Here is a 25970-nt window from a genome sequence, read left to right as displayed (position 1 = left end):
ATAAGCCTGCATTTTTATCAAAGCTTATATATTTCAATCAAGGCTTGTATTTTAAAATGAGCTTAAAAAGGATTTTCAAATGTTTCATGCCAGGCAGAAAACCTTGGCTATCCTCCTAGACAAGGGGCCCCCCTTGATTTATAGCAGGAAAAACAATTCTCAAAGTCATAAAAAAAAGGGAATTACATACACTGCCCTTGCAGGTTGAGAAAACACAATTAGGAATGGGCAAATAGTAAAATGATACTATGGGCCTCTCTTAAACCTTGAGCTAAATTTTCAAAAGCCAGGAGCAAATGGGGAAAAACATCTAGCTGACAGAAAGAGCATTTTTAGGAAATCTTCTAAAGCTGTTTCTCTCTTAAACTGAGAGAGTTAAAAAGGGCAATAAATGTTGGGAAAGGCAACTGGCTTGGCTGGAGAAGAAGCTTCTTCCTATTTTATTTTGAGGCTGGAAAGGGGGAGGTGTAAACTAAAAGAGGCTTCTTTAAAAGCTGTTTTTTACTGAGTTCCTTCCTTTTTACTTTACAAAGGTTTTATTCTTTTAAAAGGCTACCTATGATAATGTATGAAATATATTAGCTTAAATATATTGGCTTAAATGTAATTATGCAAAGGATTTAAGAAATGCTAGATTCTTAGAGTCATATTGCAATAGGAGACCAGAGGGGCAAATGAGCCTAGCCCCCCTTGCCAGACAGGAGACGCCATCGAACACTCCTGATATATAGTTGTCAGGCATTTGTTTAAAAGACCCTCAAATGAAGGAGATCTTTCAATGATGATTAACTCAAGATCCTTGAAGATAAAAATGTAAGATTAACCATTTGTTTTAGAAGGCAATAGGGCAAGGAGGGCAAGAGGTGAGCTGGTAATTAAGATTCCATGTAAGATATATTATTACTTATTTGTCATTTATATATAGCTCTTTGTCTCCCTTATAAGGATAGAAGGAAATGGGTGTATCTATTGTGATTGGTTCTAGCAAACAGCCAATAGGAATTCCAACCAGGCTGATTGGACAGAGGCAGCCACAGGAGGAGCAAAGGGGGCTGGATTAAGGGAATATAAGTGCTGGCCAGAATGGCAGGAGGCAGGCCAGAGCTTGGTAACCATATACCACTGAGCCTCTCATTTATTTGTCTGACAAATAAATTATTATTTTAATTTCTCTATTGCTGCGTTGAATATTTCATTCCAGCTAAGCGTTAACCACAAGCAGAGGTGCTACAGTATGAGCTCAGGCTGAAACTACTGTGTAAATACTAATAAATCTAAGTGTAATTAAACTGCCAGCTTGCCACGTCCTTGGTGTGAGAGGGAAATCATAAATCCTGACACCCCCCTACTCTTCCCCACCTACTGTCACCTGAATGACCCATTGGGCCTGCTTGAATGGGGCACCTCCCTTCAAACTGTGCAGCCATGGTGGGAGGCATTGCTGTCCCCCCAGCATGGCCACTCAGGGCAGAAGATGACCCTAGTCTATGCTATCTCAGGCCTCAAACTACTAATCCCCAGCACTCCCAGGGAAGTGGTCATTCCAGATGAACCCTGTTATGAAAAAGTCATTGATGTGGAGAGGTTTCTCCCTCATATATCTTATGTTCATTTTTGGATATTCCTGTATCTTTATCTTAACTTGGATAAACAAGCACAGTTTTTAAATCCTTTTTAAGTTTTTAAGTTTTTAAATCCTTGATTGAGAAGTTTTTCAGAAGGTACCCAAAGCAAAACACATCCTCAGAAAGCTGAGCCTTGTTGGGAAGAGGTGGGAAGAGATACAGCTGCAAGATTATTTATATTTTTTTATTAACACATTTGAGTGGGTAAACCTGTCAATTTTGGTTTCTCTCAGTTTTGCATTTTTCCAGTCTTGAGTTGTCTACATATCCATAGCAGATTGTAATTTAAAAGAAAAGGAAAAACTGAACTGTAGACATGTATCTAATTTTTGCACACATACATCCCCAATGATAAATAATAATAATAATAATAATAATAATAATAATAATAATAATAATAATAATAATATTTTTTTCATATCCCACCCTTTCCAGTTCAGAAAACCAGGCTCAGGGCAGCTAACAACAAATTTAAAACACTTAATTGATGCAACAAAAAACAGCATAAAATACAGTATAAAATGTGAATAACAATAAATTCAAAATTCAAAAATCTATTTAGGGGGAAAGCCCATCCAAGAAACATTAGATGATCACCAGAGCCAGCTGGCTAAATTAGGCCTATTTGGGCCAGCGAGGAGACCAGGGGAGAATTAGCTGTGGGATCCCAGAGTGGGTAATCTTCATAAAAAGGGGAGGGGGAGGGAAGGAAGGAAGGAAAATAAAATATCAGGCTAAGTTCAAATTGAAAGCCAGGTGGAATAGCTCTGCCTTACAGGCCCTGCGGAAGGAAGTTAAATCCAGCAGGGCCCTGGTCTCATGGGACAGAGCATTCCACCATTCTATTCTTCAAATCTTTTCTGTGACATAAACTCTGTAGATAATCCTAGGAAAGTCATTATGCTTAAGACCATTCCCTCCTTGGGTGTGTGATCAGGAGATGCATTCTGTGACCCCACTTCCCAGGACCCGGGTTAGGTTAACAATAATGCCTTGGGTGTTTCACCAAGCTCTTCTTAAATTCTCTTATTGGGCTAAGTGGCATCAAAATCCAATGCATGAAACACAATTCCACCAGGAAGTAAAGTCACCCAATGGTGTCACATAGGCATGAAAGAGGTTGACCAGAGGTTCCCAAAAATTCATGCTCAGTCCCCAAAAAGGGCAACTAGCAAATAACTCCCATGCCTAACCATAATCAAAGCTCACATTTTATTGGTGAGAAGGGTGTTTTAAGAACCCTTAGCCCTGCCCCCGTGATTGCAAGAATGGGTGGTCCTCAAGTCAACACAGGATAGATCAGCATCATCTGAGGACCAAAAACTGGGACCACAGGGAAGATCAGGAGTCCTGTGCAAATCCCTAGTAGAGGAAAAGTTGGATAGGTGGATTTGTTTCTCTGTTGTTTGTTTTGGTTTGGGTTTTTTTCAGGAGTTGCTACCGTGACAGATGGAGATGCATGTTTGAGTGTCAAAGCTGTTGTATGTGGAAGGAATGTCTTTTTGATTTTTCAAATATTGGAACCTGTGATGAGAATTTTGTATGCTGTATTTTCAGTAAGAATGAAGGTTCTAAACAGAAATGCTCAGTATTTCAATTATTTGTTTGCCGGCATGTTAGAAGGAGTCAGTGAGCTGGTAGTGGGGGCATGAATTCTCCAAACAAAGCCTGTTGATAGAAGACCTGTGCAAGGGCTTACACTAGCACAACCAGGCTTCCCCTCTCCCCACCCACATGACCCCACAGTCCCTGAAATTTGCTTGGAGAAAACAGCACAGAACAGCACACAGGGGTAGAAGAGAGTGGAGGTTCTGTCTGGTAACCTGAAATAATTGTGCAGGTAAAAGGTAAAGGTACCCCTGCCCGTACGGGCCAGTTGTGTCCGACTCTAGGGTTGTGCGCCCATCTCACTTAAGAGGCCGGGGGCCAGCGCTGTCCGGAGACACTTCCAGGTCACGTGGCCAGCGTGACAAAGCTGCTCTGGTGAGCCAGCAGCAGTGCAGCACAAGGAAACGCCGTTTACCTTCCCGCTATAAAGCGGTACCTATTTATCTACTTGCACTTTGACGTGCTTTTGAACTGCTAGGTGGGCAGGAGCTGGGACCAAAAGACGGGAGCTCACCCCGCTGCGGGGATTTGAACCGCCGACCATACGATCGGCAAGTCCTAGGCGCTGAGGTTTTACCCACAGCGCCACCCGCGTCCCTAATTGTGCAGGTAGAATGATCCTAAGCAAATCTCTTTGAATCCCACCTGGTTTGATTCAAGTATCCCTGCCCATGTTGTACACATACAAAGCATTTGCCCTACCTAATGCTTCAAGGCAAATAGATCTTGCTGATTTGAAAGAGCCACAAAAACCTTCCCAAACTGTTCAGATACATGCAGATGATATCTTATACATTTTTGACAGTATTTTTCTTTTTCTGCTCAGCAATTCTGTCTCAATTTTTGATTTAATACTTCCAAATCCATTAGTTTTATAGTCCTCTCTAAAAACATCTTGCAATTAGTAATACTGCAACTCGTCAGTTAATTTTCCTCTCAGCTTTTCAAAAATTTTAAGCTTTAATTTACCATCCACTTCTACTAACAGATCTCTGAAAGCATTCTGGGACACAATATACAAGGAGCTGAAAAAGGTTTTTAAATACAATTTTAATTAAAAAAAACCAGAGGTATTTTTGTTAGGGTTAATTGGAGAGGAAATTCAGAAAAAAAGATGTAAATTTGTTTATGTATGCCGCAATGGCTGGAAGAATACTCCTGGCCCAGAAATGGAAGCAGCAGGAACTTCCTACATTGGAAGACCGGCAGATAAAGATGGTAGATACAGGCAGATGAGTGAAGGATCAGCATATATGCCTTTGAAACCTATTGCCTGTCTATAGACAAGTGGATAAAAGAGAGGGAATGATTCAGATAATGCAGGAAACAACTGAAGAAATGGAGATGTGAAAATTGCATCACATAAGAGCATAAGTGTAGCCTGCTGGATCAGGCCACTGGCCGGACTGGTCCATGATCTTATTCTTATAGTGACTAACCAATCACCTGTGGGAAACCAGGAAGCAGAACATGAGCACAGAAGCAGTCTCTCCTCTCATGGCTTCCAGCAACTGGTATTCAGAAGTACTGTATTGCTTCCGCCAGCTGTGGAGGTAGAGCAGAGCAATGGTGACTAGTAGCCATTGACAGCAAGTTCTACACCCTACAGAGATTGCAGCTAGTGGGTTGATTCTTCCTGTTTAAACTGAACATCAGCAAGGCCAGTGAAGCTCAGTGAATCCACCTTGCTATGAACTCTGGAGTTCATAATACTTGCCTCCAAAAAGAGGAAGAAGGTGATGAGAGTGTCAGCTGCCTCAATTCTCTGAGAGTGACTGTCCACAAGAAAATATTGTACAATCACTTGACACAGCAGAAAATAACATAAAATGCTGTCTTCTTGCAGGCAAAGTAGCTGAGAAGCTTGTGAGACTAGGGTTTCTAACAACAACAACAACAACAATTTTTTTTATTTATATCCCACCCTCCCCAGCCAAAGCCGGGCTCAGGGCAGCTAACAACAATAAAACAGTACAAAGGTACAGCACAAACAACACTCTAAAATCATTCATTATAAAATTGATTGAATTAATTCAATTATGCACTCTATGCACTCATTATCAGCTTCATTGGGTAGCAGATTGGATAGAAGTCAAGAAGTCCTTTCAAAGTAAAATAAAAAATAAAAAAATGATTGTGACTGCACCATTGTGCACCATTCTAACCATTAATCATCATCATCATCAAACCTTTATTGGCATCACCTACAAACATAAGCCGAACATTTTGGAGGCTGAATGCTGAAAACCCAGAAGAAGAAGACGAGTTTGGATTTGATATCCCACTTTATAACGACCCTAAGGAGTCTCAAAGCAGCTAACAATCTCCTTTCCCTTTCTCCCCCACAACAAATACTCTGTGAAGTGAGTGAGGCTGAGAGACTTCAGAGAAGTGTGACTAGCCCAAGGTCACCCAGCAGCTGCATGTGGAGGTGCGGGGAAGTGAACCCGGTTCACCAGATTACGAGTCCACAGCTCTTAACCACTACACCATCCTGGTTCAGTGAGCCCAGCTTGATATGAACTTTGGGGCTTATAATATTGCTTTCAAAAGAAGGATGAAAGGTATGAGATTGTGAGCTGCCTGAGAACTTTTGGAGTGACTGCTCATCCAACAATATTGAAAAATCACTTGACAGGGTAGAAAGAAACATAAGATGCTGACTTCTTGCAGCCAAACTAGTTGTGAGACTAGGGATCCTATCAACTTTATTGGGAAGCAGATTGGATACAGGTCAAGAGGTCCATTCAAAGTAAGAAAGAAAAAGAAAAAGTGACTGCACCATTGCGCACCATTCCAACCATTAATCTTTCAATCTTGCTCACACTGCTCCCATGCCACAAGTTTGGCATGCTAAAACCCTGTTGCTTTCAGGTACTCATCTGCACACACCATTTAACCACCATGAAAACCAGTAAATGGTTTTTTTTCCCTTCAAAGAGCAAACTTCTATCAAGATTATAGCCTGGATACGGTACATACAGTCTTCTTCCTGCTGAATTGCGAGGAGTTGATAAAATGTAGAAGGTTCTTTAAAGAACTCTTCTGAATCAGATTCAGAGCCCGTGTAACCCAGCACTCAGTTTCCTCCAAAGCAGCCAGCCATAAATGAATGGGAAGCTCAGAAAAAGGACAAGAAAGCAATCACTTTTGGCCATTGCACTGTCCTCTCAAAGGGAGGGAAAACCCTGATACTTCATACACAGGCATGCATTTGGTAAAGAATAATTATCAATTATTTAGTGAAGAAAAATTATTAAAACTCATCAAAACACATCAGAGGGAATTGACCATCAACCTCTTCCAGGATTATAGTTGTGGTGCCCATGTACCACTTCAGGATATTTGAATTTAGAAGATTATGTTTGAAGGTCAGTTCAAATGTCATTGGGAGCAATCACATAATTAATTCGTTCTCAACTGCCCTCACAGTTTGAAGCATTATTGGTGACCCACAGCCTCCCTATTGTGTAAGTACTGGTCCATGAGTGGATCCTATTGGGTTTTGCCAACAAAGTGAGCATCAATTTGTGAGTTAAAACATGTGAACATGAAAACAAGTGGACCAATACAGATGGAGAGGTTGTTTCAAGTGCAGGAAGGAACCAAGGTGGAAGCTGGAAGATGTGGAGAGGACGACACTAGAGAAAATTCTTGCAAATTTTATCTTATGTTAGCCCTCTATTCTTTTCTACCTCTCCAGCTTCCTGCCAGTTTGCAGCATGGAATGGGACACAAGAATGATATCAGCCTAAAGACCCATAAAGATCCTGGTAATGTTTTGAAAGGCTCCACACTGAAGCCAGAGAGGGAATCTTACCAGTCCGTGTTGAGAATACTGAACCAGATTGACTAATGTATTAGCTTCTTATACGGTGGCATATCCAGTCAGGCAGGCTGGATATATTTGGGGATTTAAACTGGATATTTTTCACCTATGCCCTCATCACGTCAGCTGAAGTGATGTGAAGTCCTGGCCAAATTGACTTATGCTGCTTTTTGTATAAAGAATGTATGAAAGTTGGGCTATCATTATATGTATCTTTATATAAATGTATCTTCAAAAGCCTACAAGTTGTGTGTGTGTATCTATCCTCTATCTATCTATCATTTAACCTTTAACTATATCCAGACTATCAATGGCTCCTTACTGTGATGGTCGCGATGTCTTCAAATAATACTCACTGAGGAAGAGCATTAGTAGAAAAATACTGCCCTGATGTACAGCTTTTGAGCTTCCGTGGCATCTCTTCAACCCAAATAGAAAGCTGGATTAGATCCAGCTGGGATCTTATGTTCTAAATCTTTGAACTCTCAGGAGGAACATGGAAGAATAAATGTCATTTGAAACATGACCCAGTACATTTCTAAACTCAGTTACCCTTACCGTTTGAATTGTTTGCATTTTCTTCCCATGCAGCAAAGTTTAAGAGCATATCAAATTGTACCTGTTGCTTTCAGGCCAAAGCACCCAATGGGTTTCTCATTAGTTCGAGAGGGGAAGGCAATTAGTAATTCAAGGTATATTGCCTAGGGCTTCAATTGCTAGTGAGGGTGCAATCTCCAGAAGAGTACAAAACATGCTGATACACACCATCTCCTGTCAGTCTTCATTTCCTTTCTGGTTCGGCTACAAGGAGCACCCACATTCATCTTCTCAGAGCTATGAAGACCTGTGACTTTTTCTATGTTGTTCTTGCTCTGCTACTCATTCCCAATCCAGGTAAACAATTGCTTAAGTCAGGGGTCAGCAACCTTTTTCAGCCATGGACCGGTCCACCGTCCCTCAGACTATGTGGGGGGCTGAACTATATTGGTTTTTGGGGGGGGAGGATGAATGAATTCCTATGCCCCACAAATAACCCAGAGATGCATTTTAAATGAAAGGACACATTCTACTCATGCAAAAACACGCTGCTTCCCAGACTGTCCGCGGGCCGGATTAAGAAGGTGATTGGGCCGCATCTGGCCCATGGGCCTTAGGTTGCCTACCCCTGGCTTAAGTCTTAGGCAGGAGAGAAATAAGTACTATCACTGTGTAGGGCCCAAGCTTATCCTGGACTCTTCTTTCTGTTCCATTTTTCTTCCCATGTTCTACCTTTTCCATTTCCCATATAGAGTATGACTACTACATTCCTGTATACACAAATTGTGTTATCTTTTGAGCCTGCTTTCAGCTAGCCAATTCCATAAAGTGGTTCATGAGACAGAGTGGAAGAGTATCTTTTCTAACCTGACAGGTGGCACACCGAAGAGGTCTTGCCAGGGAAGCAAGACCAAGAGCTTGAAAGCTTTTTTTCAAACCGGGTCCACTTGTTCTTACCTGATGTGAGAATAGCTTTTAAGCTCTCAATATGGCTTCTTGGGCAAGGTCCAATGATCACCGTTCAGCTCTGGGCTGCTCTTGGAAGGTCTTGCAAGGTCTTGCAATCTGACTTCCTGTGAGATTTCACAAAAGCATCCTCATCTTGTCCATATAATTGAAATCGCAGGTGTTAAATGCACGGGTAGTGCAATTTTAAACAATGGCAAAGGCCTGTGTACACTTGATGCACACAGTTGGGTTGGGAGAGCGGTAGTTTAAAGTTAGGTTCAATTACAGCAAGAAGGGAGTTTCTCTTGATTTGATTTGATTTTTAAAGACTTTTCACCCACCACTCCACATGAGCTCCCAAGAAGGTGTAGAGATAGATAAAGATCATTTGTTGCTCTATTACTACAGGGGTCACTGATGTGTCGGATCTGGAATCATGTGTGAATGGTGACTTGCCAGGGTACTGCATGTCGAAGGAATGTCCTCACGACTTTTCAATCATTGGAAGTTGTGGTCAGGACAGCCATTGCTGCCATCGTGGTAAGAATAAAGATCCTATACAGAAATGCTTTGTATAGCCATGATTCTCTGGCTTAAGTAACATGTTTTTGGACATTGTATTTTGTGTGTGTCTGTGCATGCACCTTGTGTTATGTAACAGAGAGTAGCTTCTCAGAGGCATCAGATTGTTGTTGTTTAGTCGTTTAGTCATGTCCGCCTCTTCATGACCCCATGGACCAGAGCATGCCAGGCACTCCTGTCTTCCACTGCCTCCCGCAGTTTGGTCAAACTCATGCTGGTAGCTTCAAGAACACTATCCAACCATCTCGCCCTCTGTCATCCCCTTCTCCTTGTGCCCTTCATCTTTCCCAACATCAGGGTCTTTTCCAGGGAGTCTTCTCTTCTCATGAGGTGGCCAAAGTATTGGAGTCTCAGCTTCAGGATCTGTCCTTCCAGTGAGCACTCAGGGCTGATTTCCTTAAGAATGGAGGCGTCAGATTGGTCACTGTGAAAACAGGGTGCAGGGCAAGATTGGCCATTGGCTTGATATCAAAGAATCTTCTTATGCTCTTATGAGACCTATTTGGGGAGAATAACACTCTCAGTGGCTACTAGCCATAAGGGCTGTGTTCAGCATCCACTGTTGAACACAGTAGGCTTCATGGATGCCAATTGCTGATGTTTGCTACACTCAGGTTTTGCTTTGGGGCTGTCTATGGCATCTGCTTTGCCACTGTGAAAACTGCCTGCCTGACCAGATGACCTTTTTGTTTGCACCAGAATTACTCTGCATCAGTTCTTATAGCTAGAACGGCCATTTTTCCCAGTGTGAGCTCTGCAAAATGCTGTCCGGTGGAGTTCAAACACTGGAAAGGGTTGCATGGCTTAAGATTCCAGCCCTGCAGCCAATATGATGTAGTGGTTAAGAGCGGTAGACTCATAATCTGGTGAACCGGGTTCGCTTCCCCGCTCCTCCACATGCAGCTGCTGGGTGACCTTGGGCCAGTCACACTTCTCTGAAGTCTCTCAGCCTCACTCACCTCACAGAGTGTTTGTTGTGGGGGAGGAAGGGAAAGGAGATTGTTAGCCGCTTTGAGACTTCTGAAGGGGAGTGATAAAGCGGGATATCAAATACAAACTACTCCTCCTCCTCCTCCTCCTCTTCTTCTTCTTCTTCTTCTTCATCTCACAATCAGCAAAATACAGCTCCACTCCTACTCCTCTCCATGCCCTGGTGTTATCTGTAACTGCTGGCGGAGGAAGGGGGTGCGGGGGGGTATGCCCCAGCCCAGGTGTCATCCTTGGGGGGGGGGTTGACATTGCCGCGCCGTCCCCCTGGGTGGTTTGCCCCACCCCCAGGTGCACAGCATGCATGTCACTCTGGGCGCCAGAGCAGCTAGCTCTGCCTCTGTCTGTAACCAGGCCTTTGACTGATTAAACAATTTGCGCACTTGAAAATGTGTTTGTGGGGGTGGCTTATTGGTTGGTTGGTTTGTTGTTGTTTTCGCTATGTATTTGGTGTTCTCATTTTGTATTTTTATGTTGCAAACCACCCTGCGATCGTTGGAGAAAAAGTGGTATAAAAAAGTAATTAAAATTAAATCTATTTTATTGACTATTCAAACCTGTTTCATAATAATAAGGATAATAAGCCTGCCTCCTCTCAGTGTGTGGATTTGCCTAGGGTATAGCTTCTGTCCAAGTTTTCACTAACATCAATAATGTAATAAATTTAAAGTATTGTTCCACGCGCTTAAAACTGGAAAATGCAGAAACTGAAAGAAAGTGAAACTGAATGAATTGTTAAACCCATCGTTCTGCCCGGACACTGAGGTCCAGCACCGAGGGCCTTCTGGCGGTTCCCTCACTGCAAGAGGCCAAGTTACAGGGAACCAGGCAGAGGGCCTTCTCGGTAGTGGCGCCCACCCTGTGGAATGCCCTCCCATCAGATGTCAAAGCGATAAACATCTACCTGACATTCAGAAGACATCTGAAGGCAGCCCTGTTCAGGGAAGTTTTTAATATGTGTCATTTTTGTGTATCTTTCATCTTTGTTGGAAGCCGCCCAGAGTGGCTGGGGAAACCCAGCCAGATGGGCGGGGTACAAATAATAAATTATTATTATTATTATTATTATTATTATTATTATTATTATTATTATTAACACCACCTAAAAGCTGAGGTTGCCAAATATAGTTCCTTCTCGAGTTGTCTTGGTGCCCAGCAAGCCTCATAGGTCGCCACCCCCTGCCTCTTCATCAGAAGCAAATACTGTTCTGTGTGATAACTTTCCAAAATTAAAATAGTATTAGAAACATTGGTTTAGGATGTTGGATTCAGTTGGCCGGCCAATTGGTCTTAAAGAAGGATAGAACTTTCTTTATGTATGCTACAACAGCAGCAAGAATACTCATTGCAAAGTACTGGAAGACACAGGATCTACCCACTCTGGAAGAATGGCAGATGAAGATGATGGACTATATGGGATTGGCAGAAATGACTGGCAGAATCCGAGACCAGGGAGAAGAGTCGGCGGAAGAAGATTGGAAGAAATTTAAAGACTATTTACAGAAATATTGCAAAATTAATGAATGTTAGAATGATGTTGGATAGAAATGAAGTGGTTTCTAGCTGTAATGCTTTAAGAGAATATGGAAAAAAGGTTTAGAAATAGATTAAAATTTATTGATAAGGATTTGCTGAACTAACAATTTGAATTGGAATACAAAAAAGGGAGGTATGAGGAGGTCTGGGAAATAAGTTAATGGAAAATAAGTAATAGAAACCTTATGTGTTTTTAAATATTTTTATTTTTTGTATTTTTGTATTTTTGTTATTTTTTCTTTTTATTCTTTTTTCTTTTTATTGTATTACTATTGAAAACTTTAATAAATATTCTTTTTTAAAAAATAGGATGTTGGATTCAGGTGGCATTTTCCTTGCTATCAAGCAGAATGAGAGGGAGGGAGAGAATATGCCTGTGTGATATATATATTTTTTCATCTGTTTGTTTATACAGCAAGTGAACCTGTTAGAAATAAAAGACAATGTAATAGGATCCAGGGGAGATGTTTTCGCAAGAGGTGCCCTCCTATATATGCTATTGTTGGAAGATGTTCTGAATCAGCTTTATGCTGCAGAGTAGCACTGTAAGTATAAAAATCCTAGACAAAGTTGGTGGTGGTTGATGACGACGACAATTATTATTATAATAATGATACTTTAAGTTCTTAATATAACAGGGCAGAGATTAAATCTAGCTACAGTATCTTATTTTTCCCCCCTTCCTTCTTTATTATTTCACAGCAGGGGTTAGAAGAAGAACTAGCTACATTTCTTCTTACATTTTCAAAAAGTGAAAATCTGGACACTTTTTTTGCAACATCTCAAAATCTACACTTCCGGCATGGGCTGCCATACGTCTGGATTTTCTGGGACATTGAAGCATTTCATATTCATATATATATATATATATATATATATATATATATATATATATATACTAACAATCCAATGGAGGCCACATTAATACAATACCAAACCATGCCAAATCACAATACAATCAAAAAAGCCAATTAATCAGTTCTGAATCCAATGTTTTTGGATGACTTCCCGTGTTCCGGAGTTGATGTTAATCCTTGGTCCTGCTCCAATTCTCTTAATTAGTCCAAATTCCACAATTCTGAACTTAATCCTTTGTTTTAGCAGCCACTGGTGTAATGACTTTTGTTCATATTTAATAAACCCACATCCGTTAACTTGCAGAGGTAATTTGTATCCTGTAGTTTCTGTGTGAAATATTTCTTTACCTTCTTCTTTTCCTTCATATTTCTTCACCTAAGAAAATGCAGAATGGTCTTTTAAAAGCTCTAACAAATCAGATTCAGTGTCCATGCAGTCCAGCATCCCATTTCCTCCAAAGCAGCCAGCCATAAATGAATGGGAAGCTCATAAAAAAGGACAAGGAATCCATCAATCTCGCCCATTGCACTGTCCTCTCAAAGGGAGGGAAAACCCTGATACTTCACAAGCATGCATTTATTGGAAAATATTTAAATTCTTCAAAGACCAAGAGAGGGAATGCCCCATCAACCTCTTCCAAGGTTATACTTCTGGTTCCCACGTAGCTTTAACTTGCCCCCCTTTGGTATATTTGAACTTGGGAAATCAAGTGTGAAGCAGCCCTGTTTAGGAAAGTTTTAATGTTTGAAGTTTATCAAACTTTATCATCTAGCTTGGGAAACACAGCTAGATTGGTGAGGTATACCGTATTTTTCACTCCATAAGACACACTTTTTCCCTCCTAAAAAGCAAGGAGAAATGTGTGTGCATCTTATGGAGCGAATGCAGGTGGGAGGCAGGCAGGGAAAGCCCCCAAGAGCCGCACACATGCTCCACAGAGCTGAAACGAGGGACTGCAGGCAGCAGGCATTGGGATGGGCAGGTTGTCACTGGCAGAGCGGCAGCAATTCCCCTCCCTAGAGATGCTCTCTGGACACCCTTTTTGGGATGGTGCATTTTGCACCTTGCGCTGCCTTGCCAGCCCCACGCCCCTTTTTTTAGTGTTGCATAAAGCAGCCCCCACCCCCCAGGTCTGGGAGGAAGAGACACGACTGGCCCTCCTGGAGCCTCTGGGGACCCACGGAGGAGTGGGGAGTGGGGGCGCAGAGGAGGTGCTCTTGGCACAGTGGCATTACAACGGGGGGCATGGGGGTGGCACGCCCCAGGTTCCATGTCTGTCGGGGTGACAAGCTGGCTTTGGATGATCCTCCGTTCATGGCTGTAGCGACGAGCAGAGGATCCCAACAGCGTCCGTACAGCGCTGGAGCAGTGCCAGTGGCAAACCGCTCTACAGGACATGTGCGGCGTCGCTACGTACAGCGCATGCGTGTGATGCCTCGCATCCCGGCCTCGGCGGCTGGTCCCTCCTTGCTGCAAGAGGGCTGCACTCCTCTACCTGATTGCCTGTGAGTAATCCTTGCCAATACCAGCTGGACTTGCAGCTTTCCCTCCCTGCCCTCTGCATAAGTATACTAAAGGTATACAGTGTGTGTACTGCCTCAAATTATATATATACAGGGCTGCCTTCAGGTGTCTTCTAAAGGTTGCATAGTTACTCATCTCCTTGGCTTAGGGTTCTCATAATGCTCCAACATTTCTCCAAGGAAAATAGGGACGTCCTAGGGAAAAGGGGGACATTCCAGGATCAAATCAGAAACTGGGGTTGCTTCTGTGAATCTGGGATGTCCCTGGAAAATAGGGACACTTGGAGGCTCTGTTATTTCCAACAACAGTGTTCATCTTGTTTCATAGTTCCTTAGTTTTTGGGAGGGAAAGGGGTTCATTGGTTTGAGTTTTTTGTTCTTGCTAATAATAATAATAATAATAATAATAATAATAATAATAATAATAATAATTTATTTGTATCCCACCCTCCCTGGCCGAGGCTGGGCTCAGAGTGGCTAACATCATAAAAAAGGGCAATATGCATAAAAGCAGACTTCAATTAATTAAAATATATCTTAAAATTAATTCAGGCAAGTTAAAATCTGGGCAGGTGGCAAACATCAGGTTTGGGACTGAGAGTGGTTAATACTTGCCAGGACCAATTGTTTCCACTGATCATACAAAGACCTGTGAGTGGGTTGGGGGGTCTCCTTTGGGCTTGTTTTATACAATGGAAAGTAAGTCAGAATGCATCCCGCTCAAAGGCCTGGGGGAGCAGCTCCTTCTTGCAACCCTGTGGAAAGATGACAAATCCCACAGGGCCCTGGTCTCCAGTGGGAAAGGGTTCCACTGAAAAGGCCCTGGCTCTAGTCAAGACCAGTCTAATTTCCCTGGGGCCCGGGATCTTCAAGGTGTTGTTGTTAGCAGACCATAAGGTCTTCTGTGGGCATACCAGAAGAGGCGGTCCCGTAGATACGGGTATTTATTAGGTACTTTGTGTGTGTGTGTTTTTTTCCATGGGACACAGGTGGCGCTGTGGGTTAAAGCCTCAGCGCCTAGGGCTTGCCGATCGAAAGGTTGGTGGTTCGAATCCCTGCGGCGGGGTGCGCTCCCGTCGTTCAGTCCCAGCGCTGCCAACCTAGCAGTTCGAAAGCACCCCTGGGTGCAAGTAGATAAATAGGGACCGCTTATTAGCGGGAAGGTAAACGGCGTTTCCGTGTGCGGCTCTGGCTCTGGCTCTGGCTCTGGCCAGAGCAGCGATGTCACGCTGGCCATGTGACCCGGAAGTGTCTCCAGACAGCGCTGCCCCCTGGTCTATAGAGTGAGATGGGCGCACAACCCCAGAGTCTGTCAAGACTGGCCCGTACGGGCAGGGGTACCTTTACCTTTACCTTTTTGTGTGTTTTTCTCTTGTGAACCGCCCTGAGACCGATGGATGAAGTGTGGTATACAAATTTATTTATTTTTATTTTTGATTATTATTATATATTTTTTTTAAAAAAAACAAAACAAAACGGTGTATACCACTTCCAACAGTGAATATAGAACCCAGAGTCACTGAATGAATATGAACTTTGGAAGATTCATGGCATACAAAATGAATTAACTATTGACAGTAATTCAAACTTTGGTTTAACACAAAGTTTGAATATAGCAATGTCTCTGTTATGTTAGTTTCTGTGTTGCGTCCACTTCTTTGGTTTTCATTTCAATTTTTAAACAAAAAACAACCCCTAAGTGTCCCTCCATCACCTCCTATAATGGGAGCTCCTTTCATTCATCGTTCTTTCATCTTCTCCTCTATTCCCCTGCTTTTTTGCAATCACCTTCATACCACCATTTTCATCTACACCAGCTTTTTCCTCTCCGTTCCTCCATTCCTCAACTTGATCTTGCACAGAAATCACACACAGACACCATTCCCAAGCATTCCCCTCTCTCCTATTCCACAGCCACTTTTGCATGTTATCACATCCATCCCATTCCGGTTGTTGTTTTTTTTAAAGCCCAGGAGAAACAGCCACCTTTATGCAGCACGCAGAAGATTTAGGGGTCAGGGAAGAGTCACAATCTCTTTATTTTTGCCAGCAAACTTCTTTACTTAAGCAAATACCATCCATGATTACAGAAGAGAAAAGCATGCGGTTCAATCACATATAGAAAATAGTCTCTGACGAGGCAGTGGGAAATATGATTGTATGGCAGCGTTAAGGCAAAAATACTTTTCTACCTGGGGCGCAATCTGAGTCTCTCAAAAAGAGAAGAACAAGCAGATGTTTATATTTTTGCCAATCTCTCCTTTGAAGAGGAAAAATATATGATTCACAACTAAAATTATTAGTTTTGCAATCGTAAGAGGAAAATATGTATTTTAGATCAAAGGAGAGGTATCAGTCATGAAAAGAAAAGAAATCAACATGGGTGATATTCAACAGTAGTCAGAACAGAGTCATTCAAATCAATGAATCAATGAATTCATTTGAAAGAGTTTACTCTGAGTTGGATATGGTTGGATAACACCCCATGTATTTATTCTAAACAAAAGATCCAAGTTCTCTGTGGTGCTTTACTATATGAATTTTCGCCTTTGGATTACATGCCGAGTCCTTGTACGCTGGAAGATTGATGAAATAGAACCTCAACTCCAGAATTATGATCTGCAAAAAAAAAGAAACACAAAAATGTAAGATTGCCAGGCCTACATGAGCAAAGAAATTGTTATTCTAACTATAAACCAAAGGACAAATCCTTCCAAACCATAACGCTACTGACTCCCAGATTTAAAATTTATTTTATAGAAGTTGCTCCTTTAACTTTTTTTTTTAAAAAAACTTCTTATATTTATCTGTCTCTTCCTCCAACAAAGCCTGGCTTGTGAATACATTGTCTGTTGGACCTCAGCTGATAATGGATGCTTCACACAGGTGTGGAGAATGTGCAAAGTCAATTTACAGCTCCTTGTCAGGGATATTATTATTACTCCTACCCCTAGTAGTATTATTTACCTGTCCTCTGCCCTAAGATCCCAGGGCAGATTACAAGTAAAACACAACATTCAAAACAGTTTTAAACTGTTCAGTTTCTGTTAATTGATTCTCATGAAAACTTACAGATTCTGGCTTCACATAATTAACTCAAGGCAGTGTCAATTTACTCTTGGCAGAAAGCCAAGGTCTGCTTGACCTAGAAACTACTTACTCTGATTGGTTAACGACCAGCACTCAACTCTGTTATCTAGGAATGCTAGCACTGTTGGTTTGGGTGTGTGTTAGGAGTAGGAGTGCTGTGTATGGTTAAGAGAGAGAGAGAGAAAGAAAGGATTTATTTTGCTTTGTTTTGTATGCAGAAACTCTGCTGGTTTTCCTTTTCCTTTTAATAAATCCTGTAAATAGTTATTCTGAGTCTAGTTGACTAGTCATTTCCACCTCAACTAGCTTCTTCGCTGTGCAGGAAAACTCTGCTACGCTTGGGCTAAAGCCATTAGAGCTATGCCTGACACTTCAAAGTTCACTATCACAGAAATATGGTGGTTCTTAAAAATATATACCTTCGAATTATTTATACCCCGCCCATCTGGCTGAGTTTCCTCAGCCACTCTGGGCGGCTCCCAATCGAATGTTAAAAACAATACAGCATTAAATATTAAAAACTTCCCTAAACAGGGCTGCCTTCAGATGTCGTTTAAAGATAGGATAGCTACTTATTTCCTTCACATCTGAAGGGAGGGCGTTCCACAGGGCGGGCGCCACCACCAAGAAGGCCCTCTGGTTCCCTGTAACCTTACTTCTCGCAATGAGGGAACTGCCAGAAGGCCCTCGGTGCTGGATCTCAGTGTCCAGGCTGAACAATGGGGGTGGAGATGCTCCTTCAGGTATACAGGACTGAGGCTGTATACCTATAATATTTTATTAATTTTCCAAAAATAAAAAACTTATATAATGACAATATATAAAAGGTAAAGGTAAAGGGACCCCTGACCATTAAGTTCAGTTGCGGACGACTCTGGGGTCATGGCGCTCATCTCACTTTACAGGCCAAGGGAGCCGTCATTTGTTTGCAGACAGTTTTTCCGGGTCATGTGGCCAGCATGACTAAGCCACTTCTGGCAAACCAGAGCAGTGTATGGAAACGCCATTTACCTTCCCGCTGGTGTGGTACCTATTTATCTACTTGCACTTTGACATGCTTTTGAACTGCTAGGTTGGCAGGAGCTGGGACCGAGCAACAGGAGCTCACCCCCTCGCAGGGATTCAAACCGCTGACCTTCTGATCGGCAAGCCCAAGAGGCTCTGTGGTTTAGACCACAGCGCCACCTATGTCCCATAAAAATATATATTCATATCCAAATATTTTTTTTTTAAAAAAATGACTTTGCCCTAAACCAGGGATTGTCAACCTGGTCCCTACCGCCCACTAGTGGGCATTTCATGATTCGAGGTGGGTGGTAGGGGGTTCTATGGCACAAGTTGAATCCTCCTTCCATCGGGCACTGGTGGGCAGTAAGGAAATTTTAGAGGCATTTGTGGTGGTAGGTATAAAAAGGTTGACTATCCCTGCCCTAAACCTTTCCTTGGTTACATTGTATTTCTCCACACTGCATGTCCTTTGTAGTCTGAAAAACATTATTTTCACTTTTTTATTTTTTTACTATTTTTGCTTATCATTGCATATATACAAAGGCATTGTATACATGTTAAAACATTGGCAGGATTTTGAAGTACAGTGGTACCTCTGGTTAAGAACTTAATTCATTCTGGAGGTCTGTTCTAAACCTGAAACTGTTCTTAACCTGAAGCACCACTTTAGCTAATGGGGCCTCCCACTGCCACCATGCGATTTCTGTTCTCATCCTGAAGCAAAGTTCATAACCCGAGATACTATTTCTGGGTTAGCGGAGTCTGTAACCTGAAGTGTTTGTAACCCAAAGCGTTTGTAACCTGAGGTGCCGCTGTACTTGTAATGTGATTATGAACAGATAATAAGCAGAAGCTCCCCTTGATGGATCACTGCCTTGCCGTGGTGATGGGGCTTGAATAACTCAGAGAAGCTATGAGCTATGCTGTGCAGGGTCACCCAAGATGGACAGGTCATAGTGGAGAGTTTTGACCAAACGTGATCCACCTGCAGCAGGAACCAGTAAGCCACTCCAGTGTACCTGCCAAGAAAACTTCATGGACAAAGACAACAGGCATATGAAAGTTATGTTGCTGGAAGATAAGCCCCTCAGGTCGGAAGGCATCCAACATGCTACTGAGGAAGAGCAGAGGACAAGTACAAGTAGATTCAGAGCTGATGAAGCAGCTGGGCCAAAGCCAAAAGGACGCTCAGTTGCAGATATGCCTGGAAGCGAAAGGAAAGTCCAATGCTGTAAAGAAAAATATTGCATAGGAACCTGGAATGTAAGAACCATGAACCTGGGTAAGTTGGATGTGGTCAAAAATGAGATGGCAAGAATAAATATTGACTTCCTGGGCATCAGTGAACTAAAATGGACGGGAATAGGCGAATTCAGTTCGGATGACCATCATATCTACTACTGTGGGCAAGAATCCTGTAAAAGAAATGGAGTGGCCCTCATAGCCAACAAAAGAGTGGCGAAAGCTGTACTGGGATGCAATCTCAAAAATGAAAGAATGATCTCGATACGAATCCAAGGCAGACCTTTTGGCATCACAGTAATCCAAGTTTATGCACCAACCACTGGTCCTGAAGAAACTGTAACTGAGCAATTCTATGAAGACTTACAACACCTTATAGAAATGACACCAAAGAAGGATGTTCTTCTCATTATAAGGGATTGGAATGCTAAAGTAGGGAGTCAAGAGATAAAAGGAACAACTGGCAAGTTTGGCCTTGGAGTTCAAAAGAAGCAGGGCAAAGGCTAATAGAGTTCTGCCAAGAGAACAAGCTGGTCATCACAAACACTCTTTTTCAACAACACAAGAGACGACTCTACACATGGACATCACTAGATGGGCAGCATAGAAATCAGATTGATTATATTCTCTGCAGCCAAAGATGGAGAAGCTCTATACAGTCAGCAAAAACAAGACCTGGAGCTGACTGTGGCTCAGATCATCAGCTTCTTATAGCAAAATTCAAGCTTAAACTGAAGAAAGTAGGAAAAACCACTGGGCCGGTTAAGATACAATCTAAGTCAGGTTTAAGGATTTAGATTTGGTGGACAGAGTGCCTGAAGAACTATGGATGGAGGCTCGTAACATTATACAGGAGGCAGCAACAAAAACTATCCCAACGAAAAGGAACTGCAAGAAAGCAAAGTGGCTGTCCAACGAGGCCTTACAAATAATGGGGGAGAGAAGGAGAGCAAAATGTGAGGGAGATAGTGAAAGATACAGGAAATTGAATGCAGATTTCCAAAGAATAGCAAGAAGAGACAAGAAGGCCTTCTTAAACGAGCAATGCAAAGAAATAGAGGAAAACAATAGAATGGGAAAAACCAGAGATCTGCTCCAGAAAATTGGAGATATGAAAGGAACATTTCGTACAAAGATTACCATAATAAAAGACAAAAGTGGAAAGGACCTAACAGAAGCAGAAGACATCAAGAAGAGGTGGCAAGAATACACAGAGGAACTATAACAGAAAGAAATGGATGTCTCGTATACCCCAGGTAGTGTGGTTGCTGACCTTGAACCAGACATCCTGGAGAGTGAAGTCAAAGGGGCCTTAGAAAGCACTGCTAATAACAAGGCCAGTGGAAGTGATGATATTCCAGCTGAACTATTCAAAATTTTAAAAGATGATGCTGTTAAAGTGCTACACTCAATATGCCAGCAAATTTGGAAAACTCAACAGTGGCCACAGGATTGGAGAAGATCAGTGGCCACAGGATTGGAGAAGATCCCAATCCTCAAGAAGGGCAGTGTCAAAGAATGCTCTAACTACCGCACAATTGCACTCATTTCACACGCTAGCAGGGTTATGCTTAAAATTCTACAAGGCAGGCTTAAGCAGTATGTGGACCGAGAACTCCCAGAAGTGCAAGCTGGATTTTGCAGGGGCAGAGGAACCAGAGACCAAATTGCAAACATGTGCTGGATTATGGAGAAAGCTAGAGAGTTCCAGAAAGACATCTACTTCTGCTTCATTGACTATGCAAAAGCCTTTGACTGTGTCGACCACAGCAAACTATGGCAAGTTCTTAAAGAAATGGGAATGGCTGATCACCTCATCTGTCTCCTGAGAAATCTCTATGTGGGACAAGAAGCTACAGTTAGAACTGGATATGGAAAAACTGATTGGTTCTAAATTGGGAAAGGAGTACGGCAAGGCTGTATATTGTCTCCCTGCTTATTTAACTTATATGCAGAATTCATCATGCGAAAGGCTGGGTTGAATGAATCCCAAGCCGGAATTAAGATTGCCGGAAGAAATATCAACAACCTCAGATATGCAGATGATACAACCTTGATGGCAGAAAGTGAAGAGGAATTAAAGAACCTTTTAATGAGGGTGAAAGAGGAGAGTGCAAAATATGGTCTGAAGCTCAACATAAAAAAAAACGAAGATCATGGCCACTGGGCCCATCACCTCCTGGCAAATAGAAGGGGAAGAAATGGAGGCAGTGAGAGATTTTACTTTCTTGGGCTCCATGATCACTGCAGATGGTGACAGCAGTCACGAAATTAAAAGACGCCTGCTCCTTGGGAGAAAGGCGATGGCAAAGCTAGACAGCATCTTAAAAAGCAGAGACATCACCTTGCCAACAAAGGTCCGTATAGTTAAAGCCATGGTTTTCCAAGTAGTGATGTATGGAAGTGAAAGCTGGACCATAAAGAAGGCTGATCGCCAAAGAATTGATGCTTTTGACTTATGGTGCTGGAGGAGACTCTTGAGAGTCCCATGGACTGCAAGAAGATCGAACACATCCATTCTTAAGGTAATCAGCCCTGAGTGGTCACTGGAAGGACAGATCATGAAGCTGAGGCTCCAATACTTTGGCCACCTCATGAGAAGAGAAGACTCCCTGGAAAAGACTCTGATGTTGGGAAATATTGAGGGCACAAGGAGAAGGGGACGACAGAGGACAAGATGGTTGGACAGCGTTCTTGAAGCCACAAACTGCAGGAGGCAGAGGAAGACAGGAGTGCCTGGCGTGCTCTGGTCCATGGGGTCACAGTCAGACACAACTAAACGACTAAACAACAACAACAATATAATGAAGGTGTCATATGCCAGTTGTGTGTGGTCAGTCGATATGGGGGACTAGGCTACTCCCCCAAATGTTCCTGGTAAATTTGAGTATTGATGTATTAAAACCTGGTTCCTCCTTCCGAAAGCCTGGGAAGCTTTTGACCGGCTTGGGATGCTAGAGAGCCCGTGTGGTGTAGTAGTTAAAAGTAATAGACTCGTAATCTGGTGAACCAGGTTCACGTCTTGGCTCCTCCACATGCAGCTGCTGGTGACCTTGGGCAAATCACACTTCTTTGAAGGCTCTCAGCCTCGCTCACCTCACAGAGTGTTTGTTGTGGGGAGGAAGGGAGAGGAGAATGTTAGCTGCTTTGAGACTCCTTAGGGTAGGGATAAAGCGGGATATCAAATCCAAACTCTTCTTCTTTTTTTACTTCTTCTAACACGTACAGCATCACCCCCCTCCATTACCCTCGCGAGCTGGCACCTGTGGCCCTACCTGTTCCACACCGCTGCCATATGCACCTCTGAAGTGAAGGGGCTTGACAACCCAGGGGCTGCCAAACTGAAGGTACTCTCCTGGGCCCACCACACCTGAACTTCTAAAGGTGGTGGAAGAAGCCAAGAGGACTCCCTCTGCTGCTCTGACCACCTGAGAGGGTCTGGGGGGGGGCGGCGGAGCAGTCTTTCAAGTATTTGGGGCCTTTTAGGTATTGAGTGCATTAAGCACTGCCATGAGCAACTGTGGTTTGTGCCAAGAAGCAAACTCCAGTACAGTTTTGACCTCTCCAAACATAAAAGCAGAGGAGGGGGATTGGAATCTGAGCCCAGTTGATTCATTGTCTCCTGAACACAGCACATTGAGGGTCCTTCTTCCGAGGTGATTCGGAAACTGCAATTAATCCGGAATGCGGCAGCTAGACTGGTGAGTGGGAGTGGCTGCCAGGACCATATAACACCGGTCCTGAAAGATCTTCATTGGTACCAGTACATTTCCGAGCACAATTCAAAGTGTTGGTGCTGACTTTAAAGCCCTAAAAGGCCTCAGTCTAGTATACCTGAGCGTCTCCACCCCAATTGTTCAGACCAGACACTGAGGTCCAGCGCCAAGGGCCTTCTGGTGGTTCCCTCGCTGCGAGAAGTGAGGTTGTAGGGAACCAGGCAGAGGGCCTTTTTGGTAATGGCACCTGCCTTGTGGAACGTCCTCCCAGCAGATGTCAAGGCAATAAACAAATATTTTACTTTTGAAAGACAACTGAAGGAGGCCCTGTTTAGGGAAGGTTTTAATATCTGATGCTGTATTGATTTTAATATTTGGTTGGACGCTGCCCAGAGTATAAATAAATTATTATTATTATTATTATTATTATTATTATTATTATTATTATTATTATATTCTGCACATGCTGACAGGCACCCAGCCCAAAGTCAGAGGGAATATTTAACATCAAATGGTGAGCATTCCCAGCTCTGCACAGGGTATATGGGAAAATCTTGCCTTACTTTCTGCAGCACATCTTTATCTTTTCCTCATCGCAATATCCGAGGATCTTATTCGGTTTACTAGGGCAAGCACCTGTGCATGCACCTCCAGATTGTATACACTGTTCCTCATTGTATACAGCAGCATATATTCCTGTGCAAAAAGAATGAAGGAAGTCTATGTTTATTGCCCGGAGAGAATAACATGAGATTTGAACAAAAAAATACCAATAAATTAAAAAAAAATAAGAATGAGAAACTGTTGGGATGTAGCCAAGGAATCGAGGGCAACTAGCAAGCCCCCAGCTGGCACCAGCCCCCCCCCCCCGGCCAGTAAGCTGGGAGATCAACAATCCTTGGTTCAGCATCAGTGACCCCACCTTCAGAAGCTGGAGCCCACTCTAATCAGCAGAGTAAATTCTACGCAACCGAAGTGGCAGGGAGAGGCTGTGATTATCATATTTACAAGCAGTTTCTTCAGCATACATCAGGACAAAAGGAAGAACATGTCTTCTCTCCTTCATATCCAAGCAAGCAGCATAAGCAATAGCTATACACAAAACTGAAGTTCCCAGCAAGCTGTACTGGAGTGTAAACAGTTATGTGACACACAACAGTCATGCCTGTACTTAAAGTGGAATGGAATATCCTAACAGAAGCAACTCAGGTAAACCATGGAGCAATTGCAGACGATAGCTGTGCATGCCCTTGATCTCATTGGGAGCCTGATGATCCAGAGTGGAACAGACCTGACCCAACCCTAGAATCTAGATTGTTGTTGTTGTTTAGTCGTTTAGTCGTGTCTGACTCTCCGTGACCCCATGGACCAGAACACGCCAGGCACTCCTGTCTTCCACTGCCTCCTGCAGTTTGGTCAGACTTATGGTCCTCAAAACCAAATGTTTTAAAATCCCACTGATTTGCATTGGGAAAGCTAAACAGTTATAACTTCATTGTTTTTGTTTTTCCCCCAGATAGGTGCATTGTGGGATGTAATCCACTGGGAGCAGTCAAATACAACATTCCTTGTTTTGCTAGAGTGGACATGCAAGGGAATGTTTGGTCCAGCCAGTCAAAACTTCCTGTTCCTCCTGGCCTGAAGCATCCTTCCTTGCATGTGACTAGTGGGTGGGCTTGACCTTTCCAGACCTGGTAAAAGGACAAGGCATGCTGCCACTCTCTCTCTCTTTTCCATCTTCCTTTCATCCTGTGAACTTCCTGGACTGAACTGCCGGCTGCCAGCCAAGCCGTCCCCCAGGTCAGCTTCCTTATGGGATAAACCTGTTCGTATAAGTTTGTAACTTTCAGCCTAAAGCCTGCCTACAGGGATCACACTGTGCTCTGCCTGATTGTCAGCAAATTTCCCTTTTATTGCTTAGGAATAAGACTGTCGTGTCTGTATTCTTTTAGGAGGGATTTAAAAGGGGATTCTTACCAGGGACATACAATTCAATCTGAGGGAGATTGAATTGCATAATAGTAAGAGGTTCTAACGAGCCTGCAACCAGATATCTGCTTTGCGTGAGAAGGGGAATGTAAACTCTGCCAAGCAAAGGAACTTGCTACTGCAAGTTAGGAAGGATATTAATAAACAATATATCCTCTCCTGCCACCCTGAACATTCCCACATGCATGACATATGGAGACACAGTTGCCCCTATAGTGGGGAAGTAACCCAAATTTCACACAGGGGATTTACATTTTAAGTAAAACCACTATAACTTTTTTATTTTACTTCACATAGAGGCATAGCTGTCAAGTGTCCCTCATTTGAAGGGACAGTCCCTTATTCCAGCGCCATGTCCCGCTGCTGTCCCTTATTGATGGATGTCCCTTAAATGTCCCTTAAAGGATGTTCCTTAAATTTCAAAGGAAGCAGCTCCTCTCCCTCCCTCCCTGCCGGCCAGGGAGGAGGGAGGCTCCAACTGTGTTGCTTGACTGTGTTGATCACCCAATAAGAAGTCCAAGAACGACTGGGGGGTGGAGCTTGCATGCCTTGTGTGTGGCTAGTTAATGCAAGCTGAGGGGTTTTTTGAATGCTGAACGCCATTTTGTTGCACGTGCTGCTGCAAACTTTGCAGTGCAAAGCCAGGCCAGGGAGCCATCTTAAGTTGCGGCTGCGTAAGCCTTGTGGTGCATGTGATTCAGATTCTATGCAGTTGAACCTCTGGTTACAAAGTTGGTTGGACAGTGTTCTCGAAGCTACCCAGCATGAGTTTGACCAGACTGCAGGAGGACAGGAAGACTGGAGTGCCTGGAACAGGTGAGGCTGCACGTCCCTTATTTTGGCTTCTGGTCCCTTATTTTCAAATCTGTAAGTTGACAGCTATGCATAGAGA

The 25970-nt window shown here is 43.0% G+C and overlaps 1 long non-coding RNA gene across 1 annotated transcript in view; it reads left to right on the top strand.

Moving 5' to 3' along the window:
* The window catches only part of LOC309365987, a 153980-nt gene that overhangs the window by 114435 nt on the left and 13575 nt on the right, over positions 1-25970 (top strand). The window contains exon 2 of the long non-coding RNA XR_014166356.1: positions 21589-21915. This is a non-coding gene — a long non-coding RNA (uncharacterized lncRNA). The remainder of the gene's footprint in view (positions 1-21588; positions 21916-25970) is intronic.

Source organism: Podarcis melisellensis, assembly GCF_964234715.1.
Source record: "Podarcis melisellensis genome assembly, chromosome: 3".
NCBI lineage: Eukaryota > Metazoa > Chordata > Lepidosauria > Squamata > Lacertidae > Podarcis > Podarcis melisellensis.
The sequence above is the reverse complement of the archived record's forward strand: the minus strand, read 5'-3'. Positions and strand labels throughout refer to the sequence as shown.